The 11,459-nt window shown below is 46.2% G+C and overlaps 1 non-coding gene across 1 annotated transcript; it reads left to right on the top strand.

The window, feature by feature from the left end:
• The first annotated feature begins 337 nt into the window (after positions 1-337).
• On the top strand, positions 338-453 carry LOC121872511. The gene has a single exon (XR_006090113.1). It is a non-coding gene; the product is annotated as a U5 spliceosomal RNA (small nuclear RNA).
• Positions 454-11,459: the final 11,006 nt, after the last annotated feature.

Genomic DNA, 11,459 nt, shown 5'->3' with positions numbered 1-11,459 from the left:
GAGGATGACTTATGTCACTTCATCCCTTTGAGATGTATTAATGTTTTTTTGTATCAATAAACGTATCAATCAATCAATCTCGTTGATTTGCTATATTTGTTCAGATTTAAAGGAATTATGTAAATTAAATCCTCTTAAAGGAAATCCACATTAAGTAATACCACTTTTGACTGCCAATCACGGTAGTCTTAAATGTTACGAAGGACTTGTAAATCTTATTTTAAAACTCTTCTAGACACTGGACAATAAAACCTTTAATGTCTTTCTTGACTGGAACTACAACTCCAATTATGTTCTAAGTTAATGTTTGTTGGGGTCTTGAACAACTTTGCGACCATAGCTCTGGTTTCCCTTCAAAACGCATAAATCTTTCGCCTTTTACTAAAGATTTCCGTGGGGGGGAACAACTCAATGAGTCTTAATTAATTTTTTCTTATCCCATTCACATGGGCTCACAAAACTAATTCAAATTAGCTGAAAAGAATCATACAATGTCGTAATCAAGTGTATGTGATCTAATGTAGTAAAAAAAAAAAATCTATTCACATATACAACGTCCTGGATGGAACAATTATCCCGACTATTACAGATCTAAATCAGGTTGGGAGAAAACAGATCTGTCATATAATTAATTTCATGCACTTATTAAAAATTGCTCTAGACTTCAAACAAACCAAGGGTACCTAGGGACAGCACTAGGATCCCGCTTCCTCTATCAAGAAATAAAAAATATTGAAATTGAATTGAAATCTGTAAACCTTTTGAGTTCCCTACTTGAAATATTTGTTCTCTAACCACTTCGGGAGAACGGAGTCCTCCGGAGAGACTCAGGTATTCCAAAATACCGCACAGGGTGTTCATGAAATTTGAATTGGTGAGAGAACACTCTTACTTTGCGTCAACTTAGAGATGTCTGATTACAGATGAAGCGTTCAAGATCCTTTGTGACTGATGTTGAAAGCTTTTATTGTATTTACTGTTAGTGAAATTGTCAATATAAGTCAGGGTAGAATCTACTTTAAGAATGAGGTATCATTGACGTCATCCCTAGAGATGCCAGTAATTGTTAACTGTGGCTGAAGTCACCCCCTTTTCATATATGAACATCACAGAATCTGATGTTCATGGTGAAATTGTTGTAAGGGTGTTAATTAGGAAATTAATTAATTATCCTGAAGGGGACTCTCACGCCACGTATCTCTGAAAATCTAACGGGTGTAACCTAATACTACTTGTCTAACGCTCCGGAACGTTCACCAGGGACTGCCATCTTGAACCTTGAAATCAATTTAATTCTGGTCTTCGATAGCTCAGTCACAGCGAAGTTTGAAAAAAGGATCTTAGGAAAGTAAAATGAGTTCGTAGTCTCATTTTCACGTAGTTGATTGATACGTTTATTGAGATAAAAAAATACATCTCAAAGGGATGAAGTGACTTAAGTCATCCGCCACCCCAGTCCAGGAATGTCCCTCTCAGGACTCACATAAATCCCTAATACAGATATATCTTGTATAGTACATAGTTATATTCCAGATGCAAAATTTCTATATTTCTTGAATATTTCATCTACTTTCCTATTTTTAAGCATCCATTCTATTTGCTTGGAGACATTATTTATCTGGGCATTTCTATATACATTAAGAAATGGGCATCCCATGTGGCAGGGTATGGGACCTGGATGTTTGGTGCAAATCAATTCAATTTCAATTTCAATTGTTTATTCCTTGATGGAGGAAGCGGGATCCTAGTTCTGTCACTAGGTACCCCTGTACAATGACACCAGAAGCATCTGGCAAGTGTCACAAGTATATACAGTATAAATATTATAAAGGGGCTTACTAAAGCCTAAGGAAGTTGTCTCGGCACAATATTAATATTTACAACATTCATTGTATTGGAGGATTTGGTCAGTTCCGTCAGGGGTCGTGGAGTGGTGTTCAGCAGCAACACAGCGTTGTGTGTGGGGGACATCTAGGAGGTAGTGGATATGGTGCATGTTGGCCCTCTGTATACCCACAAGAGTTGTTGTTTAGGATGTGGGGATACTAATTCCCTAAGCAAATACACTTGATGATGATACGGGAGGCAATCATGTCCCCTTCCAAGCGACTTCTTTCCCTTGCAGGACGTACGAGGAAGTTGTGGAAGTTTACGGAGACATCGTACTCATGTGGGAAGGGAGCCCAGGATGGCTACAAGCCTGAGCTTCCTTCTGTTTGGTGGCGGATTTGGTCCTAACTGTGTGAGCGTTCTATGAACAACGTAGCCAGGTGTGTACTAAGCAGCCAGTCTGCAAGGCTTATCTGCCAGCCCTTAATTCCCCAAGATACCGACATGACTAGGTATCCATAGGAATGTCACAGGACGGCCTTCATCCTGAAGTGTGGATGTTAACCCTCGTATTCGGAGGATGAGGTCCTTATTTTCCCCAGATCCAAATGCGATCCCGTCGAGAGCAGACCTGGAATCGCAGCAGACAAGCAAGGGGCAGAAACCATCTGCTTCTTCCTCAGCGAGAAGGGCAGCAAGGAGGGCAATTAGTTCAGCCTGAGTGGAGGATGCCCCGTCAGAAACTCTGGGAGACAGTTTGATAGGCTCAGGGGCATGAGGACGGGAGATGTAGACACCAGCCCCGGCCCTACCTGTAGCGGGGTCAACAGAACCATCAGTGTAGAGGACGACCCTACCTGGGGACCAGTGAGCGATCCTGGAGAGGTGGTATTTGCAGAGAATAACAGGGTTCACCTGGGATTTCGGGAGCGGTCCACCGAGGACAATCACTTCAGGTTGAAAATCCAGCCAGGGAGAAGGAGACGAACCAACAGCAGGGGTGACAACAATATCAGGCAGGAGGTCATGTTCCTGAAGGGCTCGGATGAGTGACCCTCGCCACTGTCTTCTAGATGGAGGTCGGTCTCGAACAGCAGTAGTCAAGTTGGTTTGGACATAGTTGCCCCTAGGATCCCGTAGAATGGAGACGGCAGTTTTTAGGTAAAACTCCTGGACACGATCCTGTAAGGGGGAAAGACCAAGTTCGTTATATAGAGAAGTAGAGCGTGTCCACTGAGGAGCTCCAAGGATGATACGAGCAGCTTTCCTCTGGATAACTTCGAGACGGTTGACAGCAGTCCGACTAATGTTGACGAGGGCAGGGGCGGCGTAGTCGACACAGGAACGGACAAAAGACTTGTACATGGTGAGAAGTACAGGGATGCTGGCACCAAGGGAACCCCTGCACATGGTAGAGAGGGGAGCGAGACGCCGAAAACATATGTCTCGAAGATAGCGGACTTCAGGGATCTGACAACGTGTGCGAGTTACATACACACCCAGGTATTTTGTCTCATTAACCCAGTCCAAGGGTGTTCCTGATAAGAAAAGGGGTGGAGGTACAACACGACCGTGCCACATGGCTTTTGTTTTCGCAGTTGAAAGAAGGAAACCAAGTGAATCTCACTCTCTGGAGACCAGATCAAGGGCTTCCTGCATGCTGAGGTAGTCAGGGGCTTGGAGGAGGACATCGTCGGCATATCCTGAGTGGACAACTTCTGTCGGCCACGGGAGTGATGCAATGGAGTGCATGAGAGTGTTAAACAAGGTGGGACTCAGGACTCCACCTTGAGGGGTGCCGAGGTTCATTTTTTGAACAGGAGACATAGAGCCTTCAACGCGAACCCGGGCCTGACGTCCAGTGAGGTAAGAGGCGATCCATTGTAGAAGTCTCCCTTTAACCCCTAACCGTGCAAGTTCAGCTAAAATGAGGGCAGGCTGAGCCGTATCAAAGGCTCCCTTGATATCAAGGAAGACGGAGACGCAGGCAGTCTGATTGCAATAAAAGGAAGCAATGGAGTGTGCTGTGCTGCGATGTTGAATGAAACCATTGAGGGAGTTGTGGAAGCCGCCTATGGTGTGAAGAAGGCGACGATGGAGTACCCTCTCCATCATCTTGCAAACACAGGAGGTAAGACTAATGGGTCGATATTTCCCAGGATCTCCCGGCTTAGGGATGGGGATAATAGTGGCATTTTTCCAGTTGGAGGGGAGAACCCCATGTTCATAAGACATATTGTAGAGAGCAAGCAAGGGGCCGTTAGGAATATTAGTATAGGCGTTGAGGACGGAGTAGGTTATCTGATCATCCCCAGGAGAGGTGTCTTTTCTAGAGCGACGAGCACTGTCAACCTCGAACTGTGTGATGGGATGATCAGTGGGGGCAGGGGAGGTAAGAGCAGCACGAACAACAGGCTCAGACGCATCGATGCGAGCCTGCACTGCCTCCTGCATTGGATCTGGAAGTGCCTCAGGGGAGGAAGCTCGTGCCCAGTCCTCCATTAAAGAGCAGGCAAGGGAGGCGGGGTCAGGGTGGGGAGGAGGCCTCCGTCGAGTACCCCGTATAGCATTAATCCGATTCCATACATAAGAGGGTGACGACTGGAACGATAGAGACCCTGTGAAGGATAGCCAGTCCGCCTCACGTATCCGACGGCGCTCCTGAGTTGCAAAGGAGCACCAATTTTTGAAGTCTTCCCAGTCCTCTGAAGACCGAGACCTCCGTATGGCAGAGTGGAGATCACGGGTTACCTGCCGGAGATGTCTCATGGCAGGGATACGATACCAGTAGTTGGTGGCACTTCTGGGGTGACGGGGAGGGCGTGGAGGGGTAGCGCGATTGACAGAGTCATACACGGCATCAACAAATCAGCGCTGTAAGAGTCAAGGGACTGGGGGACAACATAGGAATCCGCCCAGGTAGAAAGGTATTGGGTAAAGGAAGGAACAGCATCTTGTGTGAGACGAAGGCGAGGGGATCGATAAGGAGTTGATGTCGGGGCAGAGAAGGAGAGCCTGAGATGGGTAGTAACGGCAAGATGGTCACTATACAGAGCAGGCTCGGTGCAGACGGTAGGATGAAAGGAGGTATGACCGTTCAATAGTAAGCCAACATCAAGGAAACTATGGGGGAGGCGAGTAGGATCGTCAGGACAAAGAAAGCGAACATCATCATCCCCATTAAGAAACTGTGAGAGTTGTGATCCGTTAAGGGTACATGGCGTGGGATGATCCGGAGTAAGAGTGGGATGGCGGGCATTAAAGTCGCCAAGAACAATAGTGGGAATCCCATCATGGAGGTCGTGAAGAACCTGGGGGTCCAGAGAATCACTCTTGAAATGAACATTGACTACACGAAGGGTCCAGTCACCAAGAGTAAGGGAGACAGAAAGTAATTCAGACGAGGGTCCATGTGAGTCAGGTGAAGGGAGACGAACAGATGGAATGGTGTTACGCACAAGGGTGAGGAGGCCACGAGCCTGCCCACCGTACCGAGGCAGGGTGTAAACAGTATAGCCAGAGAGGCGGAGTGGAGTAACATCGTCTGTGATGGTTTCCTGAAGTAGAGCAACATCTACTTGATGGGAGAGCACAAACTGGGCGAGGTCTGTCCGGCGAGGTCTAAGTCCCTGGATGTTCCATTGTAAGAAGAGGAGGGAACGGCCTCCGGTGTGAGATGAGTCGGAGGGGCTAGACAGGGCTCCAGAGGAGGTACCAAATTCTGTTGAGAGAAATGGAGAGGGAGGAGGGGGAGAGCGAGGGATGGATCCTCCATCTCGGGAGATGGAAGGAGGCGGGTCATCAGGGCTTGCAAAGCGCGCCCCTGTTGGGTCAGGGTGTCCAGAATGAGTTGTTGTTGCTTCTGCAATGTCGCAATTGTTTTCACAAACAAGTCGAGTTGGGCTGAGAGAAGGTTGATTTGCTTGGAGTGGCGATCCAGACGGAGAGTGATTGTTTCCATAGAACCAACTTGGTGTACCTGTGCATGAGCTGGAGGTGGCGGCGAGGATTGCCGAGGGCCTGACTGGGCATGTGGCGGTGGTAGCGACGGAGAGGGACGGTGAGGGTTCAGTTGAGTAAGAGGTGGTGGTGCTGGTGAGAGACAGCGGGGGTCCGGGTGGGCAGGAGATGGTGGTGACTGTGTGGCAGGGCCGGCAACGACCTTGTTCCAAGAACGGTAGGGAGAGGGAGGGAGGGGAGAAAGGATGGGTGGTAGGGGTGATGGAGGGGGTGGTAGAGGAGAGGAGATCAATGGGAAATCCTTGGTGGATGGAAGAGGCGGTGGTGGATGGGATTGAGGTTTGGTTGACAGGGGCTTCGTCAGAGACGAGGGCGGTGGTACAAGGTAAGTTTTCCCCAGGCGAGTGCCAGGACGCTGTGGGCAATTGGCATTCCAGGCGTGGTGACTGCCATGGCAATTGATGCACCGTGGAATAACTGGGATTTTGTTCTGAATTTTCGATTTGCATTCCACTGTTTCGTGAGGACCTGCACAGAAACCGCAGGCGACCATCCTCGTGCACTCCCAGGTGCGGTGTTTCCATGATTGGCAACGACCACAGATTTTCGGGGTTCCGATAAATCGGTCGAGAGGACAGTTGTGAATTGGTCCTACATTCACCTTCGGGGGGAGGGGGCCCACCCACCAGCCGATGAGTTCGTTGGATGGACGTTTGGAGACCGGGTTGATGCGGCGTTCTATGTCCAGTAGTTGTGGGAGAAGAGGGCGAAGATCGTCGATAGGGATCTCCCAGGGTACGTGGCGAACCATTACCTTGGTACGACGAGTTTCTGGGGTGATGATGGTGAACTTCAGCATCACCTCCCCCTGGGGAGCAGGAAAGCCCACCTGAGTGAGCAGGCGTACCGTCTCGTCCATTTGTGTGGTGACTATCACGGCTGTGGGACCTCGGAGGAGGCGAAGTGTTGAGTCCTGAAGTGGAGAGCAGTGACGGAAGAACCAGGTCGTCCGTGTGCTCAGAGGCAAGTCCCGAGGGAAGGCGAGACGACGAAGGCGCGACGGGGCAGGGAGACAAAGGGAATCCCCTATGTCCATCGTCGGCGGAGGGTCGGTCATTGAGCCACATGTAGGCTCACTTGGGGACCCCGATGACAGGAGGAGTCCACCCTCTACAGCCCTAGAAGGGGTGCAAGGGGGAGCCGTGGCCCCTGCTGGAGACCCTGACTTCTGAGGTTTCTGCTTCTTCTTTGACGTGTCTTCAAGAAGAAAGTCGTCAGCATCACTGTCACCTACTGCCGCCGTTTCCAACGAACGGGAGCGTTTAACGGCGGGCATAGGGCACGTTGGCAACACTGCAGTCAGGTGGAGTGGTAATGACGTCACTGCTACGTCACACTATCACATTGCGCATGCGCAAACTTGAAAAACTTTGCCCAGAGGGATCGGGTGGTAGGACCAGATGTTTTATCCCCAAAAAATGACAAAGTCCAAAAGTAAAAAAAATATATATGCCACTGTGCTGATAACTGGGTCTTACTATAGTTGTCTGCACAGGCTGGGATTGGTAAACTCGCTGAATTCGTCAGAAATACGAATTTTAAGGAGCAGTCTCTTACAGCCTTTGTTGACACCAGCATGGGCGTTCCCGTGATTTACGCCATTCAGCCGTTTTCATCGTGGATCTGGCGGCCGGGTTATATATATATATATATATATATATATATATATATATATATATATTACGTGACAAAAATGTATATATTTTGTGTGTGTGCAAAGACTATAATTATACGGAAAATAGGAATGAGACCCCTCGACGTGTGATTGAAATTTTGTTGAGCAGTCGCTAGATGGCTCTGCCAAGGTTTTACGTTGACTGTTGACACTCACAAAATTCAATCCAGTGTACCAGACATGTGTTGCTGGTGGATGTTATCGTCGCGTCATAATATTCGCAACTGTGTGTCTATACTGGAAAGATATATATCAACACGTACATGTTTAAACTTATATTTTATTATGACTAAGAAAAACTGATATAGCCGAAGGTATTTGCACGCGAGTTAAAATAACGAAATAGTTATTTGCACCCGAAACTTGTCATCAGGTGCAGAGAGTGAAACTGTTATCTGCACCCGAGGTGTCAGATTTGCCCCCCCCCCCCCCGAGGGGGCTAGTTTATTGGGCACCCCCTTACATCCTGTGCAAGGTGAAGCGCAGAAGCGTTTACAGCGCCCAACAGGGAAGTATGAAAAGTTCATACTTGCCTTTATGACTCGTACATTAAGGGCGTAAAAGCCTGAAGGGTCATAGGTTCTGTCAAGTTACAAAAAGTGAGAGAATGATGAGTGTGGGTGAAAGCCCCTGCATATTTATCTAAGCTATGGCAAAAGAGAGTGCGTCTCCCATCGTCAAACGCCAGGCCCTGCATCTTTGGCGATGGTCTGGTCTGGGAGGTGTTGAGTGCTGGGTAACGGCCGAATCTATAGGGAGGAGGCCGGTAGGGCAAGTGAGGATGGCGGAAAGAGAGGGTGAGAGTCGGTTTGGCCAAATAAAGTTTATTAAACAGTGGTGAAATCAGGGTCAGCCAATACCCCATAGGGTACCTGCACCAGGCGTCTCACGATATATGCTGTTTATATCTTGTTCAGGGATCGACAGTTCTCAGTGGCGTTGTCGTCACCACAGCAGCGTCATAGTGGCGCATAGCGACACCGTTTCAGGTGTGTCCAATTTGCCGAAGCGTGGCGGCGCAGGATTTGAGATGATTCCTGCAGGGTTTCAAAGCCTTCTTGTAGCTATGTTTGATCAACAGTGTCACAGGCAGTTATTCCTATATGTGACGGGATCCAAAGAAACTTGACACGGATGTCATCAGTTTGTTCTAGCCCGGCAACGGAAGCTAGGGTGTGTTGGGAGGAGGGGGAGGGTAATTTGAGCCTCGCTAGCGCAGAAGTGCTGTCACTGATTATAAGGAGGTTCCGGCGTTCAGTGCGAGCATAGGTCGCCCCCTCATGAACACCCGAGGTGTGTCATAGCGAAATTTGGGTGCAAAATTACTTCATCTATTTACAGTCGATATTGCCTAATCATATTCAATGAAAGATGAAAAAGTGTGTAACTATTCAAACTACAGTAAAAAAGACCAATTAAGTTCTTTGCGCCGACTTACTATATTCGTCATTAATGTTTACAATGGAATTGTGAATATTAAAATTTTTACATACATGAACTGCTTTATTATCGTATACTAACAATATATCACTATGCACATAAACTTGCAGTCAATAGGAAAACATTGTCGAATACCGGTGTACAGTCCCCTTCACCCTTGCGTTTACAGGGACTCTTCATATAAACATTCTCAAATCATTGCATTGAGATATTTGTTTTAATATTGTTTTAGTTTAATTCCATAGTATGTTTACTATTGCGAGTTTCCTTTCTGTCGAATGTAAACAAACACAGCGGTGCCACATTGCACAAAACCTGACGAGCCCCAGTAAGCATACTAGTGAAGGGGACTTTACACCTACGTGCTCACCAAACGTTACAACAATTCAACTAATTAACGGTATTCAAGTTACAAAGGTTAATTTTACCCTCACGTCCACTCAGCACAGTAAATTTGTTGTCACCAGTCATTCAGCACACGCACACACACACACACACATTACATAGCTGTTGCACATTTCATTACATATTTACGTCATAGGAATACAAACAAATATTTCACACCTGTAAAAATTTCCAACATTCGATGAAACACTCAGATAAAATCATGATCATAAAAAAATAATGATGGTAGCCGCGTATTTAGCAAATTTGTATCGATATGAAAACTAACATTGGCAGGTTTTGGAATAAGCGAGTACTGTTAGAAGAGGGATTATCTATATACATGTGAGATGTTTGAAAATTGTGTTGACTTTGTTTTCGCCTTTGATATTAGCAGGGATGTATAACATAGACATCGGCCTTGAAAAGAGATAATTATATAGTGTAGTTGTCCACACCATCATGTTCACAGGTTACTAATTTATCTTTCAGGATAATTCGTCGACCTCTAAAATTAAGAGTTTGATTTTATCCCAAGTCAAAGCATAGCAAATGGAATATAGATGGAGACACTTACAACTTTCCCGATGAGGAATATTCTACGTTTTGTTCTCTAACGAAGAATCAAAACCTTTTTTTTATCGCGTAATCATGACTAGTGGTTGGGATTCTTATGGATGATTAGCTTGATGAACGTTCGACTACCCGCTTTAAATGAATGGTTCTTTTTACCTCATATAAATTTTCAGTATTAATCGTAATGGCTCTGTCAGCCTTGGATGGTTTACCAATCTTCACCTTGAGGTTAATTCCTGAGAAACAGTGGTGATCCGAGTCAGTGACAACCCTGGCGGCACCTTGACGTTTCTTGACAGGTGATTTAATGTAATGTGCGTGTTCCAGCGATACCTGGTATATTTGTATATTGTTGATGGAAGAAATAGATGTTCATGATTAATATTCCTTACACGGGAGACTATAGGTGTTTCCTTCGTCATTTCTATTACCAAATAGTCTTGAAGTACAGCATTTTCAATATTAATTATTTTATCGCCCACACGACTACTTAGATCTGCCTATATTTATTACTGCGACCCAGCTTCCATAGATAATATTATCAGGAGCTCGATAATTATATTTGTTTACATACAGGTATATTATTAGATAATTATAGGACCTATGATGATGACCACACTGTTTCTCTGTCGATCAGGTCAGCACCCCCCTCCCCCCCCCCTCCCCCAGTTTGTCTTGGGTGATCCCATAATGTCTATTTTTCTCACTCATAATTTCAAAGATTTCTTCTCTGTCTCGGTAGTGCCAATGTTCCAGCTTGAAGTCCGTTTGAGGTTATGGTCACATTATCCGTTGAAACGATCTGTTTTTGAGGTTCCTCTGGGTTACACGTGCAGTTATATTTTCCTGTTCAGCCACGGCTTGCGGGTCCTGTGTAGAAGGGACCTGTGTGTTTCGAGACTACCCACGTCCCAGGTTAGGACGCAGTTCTCTCGGGACTCCACACCCCAACAACGTAACGCTAGTTCGGGTGCAGTCTCACCCAAAAGTTCGTTAACTCTCCCAGCCAGCTATTGCTGCACTGCCTGCTTCAGATGTTTGAATCTGTCTCCGTACCAATCAGAACATGAAACCGATACGAATGAATCTAAAGGGTCTGTGTGTGATATAGACCCAACCATGAAAGAGAAGGCAGAGGATTGATTGATTCTTGAGTATTTGGAAGAGTCTGTGGAGGAAGAAGGACCACAACAATGGTTCCAGGTCTTGACATGGGGGTATTTAACTTAAAAATTTTCAACTTTTTTGCAACTATCTCACAAATAGTCATGTTACTTTCTTCTCCCAGTGACCATTTCTAGGTAAGTACGTTTTTTTTTAAACTCTAGCGCCCCCCCCCCCGTCTGATACACCAACAATTTATACATAACTGTAACAGTAATAGTTATATGGAAGGACCCCCTGGCAACGTCCAAACACACAGTACTGTATAATAATCATTATAATGTGCCTTAAACGCGCTCGAGTGTTTGTGGCGCCTTAATGTCTTGCCAGACGTTATAACTCTGTTTTAGTTCATCGTCCACAAGTCAAA

The sequence above is a fragment of the Homarus americanus genome, unplaced genomic scaffold (assembly GCF_018991925.1).
Source record: "Homarus americanus isolate GMGI-L3 unplaced genomic scaffold, GMGI_Hamer_2.0 scaffold50017, whole genome shotgun sequence".
NCBI classification, from domain to species: domain Eukaryota; kingdom Metazoa; phylum Arthropoda; class Malacostraca; order Decapoda; family Nephropidae; genus Homarus; species Homarus americanus.
The sequence above is the reverse complement of the archived record's forward strand: the minus strand, read 5'-3'. Positions and strand labels throughout refer to the sequence as shown.